The sequence below is a fragment of the Triticum aestivum genome, chromosome 2A (genome assembly GCF_018294505.1).
Source record: "Triticum aestivum cultivar Chinese Spring chromosome 2A, IWGSC CS RefSeq v2.1, whole genome shotgun sequence".
NCBI classification, from domain to species: domain Eukaryota; kingdom Viridiplantae; phylum Streptophyta; class Magnoliopsida; order Poales; family Poaceae; genus Triticum; species Triticum aestivum.
Window position 1 is genome coordinate 24,645,924 of NC_057797.1, and position 1,011 is coordinate 24,646,934.

Here is a 1,011-nt window from a genome sequence, read left to right on the forward strand (position 1 = left end):
AGTTTAATTAAGGATTAAGACACTAGGGCCCACATGTCAGTGTCTATTAAACTAACTAATATTTAGTTAACACTAATCCTAGCCTAATTAGCCGGGTGGGCCCGCAGGTCAGTGAGAGAGAGGGGGGGGGGTCAAACCTGGCAGTGGGTCAACCCACGCCGGTCATCGGGTCAGCGGTCGCCGGCGTTTAGCCGCCGGCGAGTCCAGACGCGGCGGAGGGCTCGGAAACGAGCCACATGGCATCGTTTCGGCCGCGGTTTGTTGCATTCGAACGCGCGCAGTGGCGTGCATCTAGTGGTGGCGGTGACAGGTGCTGGGGTGGCCGAAAAAGTGGTCGGCGACGAGGTTTGGCGGCGGCAGAATCTCGGGCAATCCTGGGGTGGCGCTATAGAGCACTAGAGAAGAGACCGAAGGCGCTGCGGGCTCCTGGGAGGGCAGCGAACATGGTGACGCGCTCAGGCGCACGCTGGGATGGCCCTGGCCACGGCAACGACATGGCACGGCGGCGGCAAGCTCGGCCGTGGTCAGAAGATGGAGCTAGGGGACGGGAACAGAGGGGGCGAGCAAAGAGGAGGCAGCAGGAGCTCACAGGGAGACCGATGAGGTGGTCAGCGAGCTCGGGGGCGTCTCCGGTGCTGCGAATCGAACGGCGGCGATCGCCGGCCGTGGCGATGAAGATGGCGGTGATGGCGTGGCTTCAGGGCACCCGGCGTCGCGTGCGTCGTGGTAGAGCTTCCCGGATCCAAGGCGGAGCTCGTGGCCTAACTGGCTGGGCGTGGGGATGCTGGTGGCTCCGGTGGTACTCGTCGGCGGTCTCGGTGCATCCGGGGATGAGCGAGGGAGAGAGACAGAAGAGGGAGAGGGGATGCAGCGAGTGAGGGAAAAGAGAGAGGGGACACGGGGCGTCGTCGTGGCGCGAATTAGGACGGAGGGCGGCCTCCAGCGCGAAGCAGGAGGTGGCCGGGGCTCTCGGGCGCGCGCCACGCCTCGCCTCTGCCTTCTGGCAGAGGA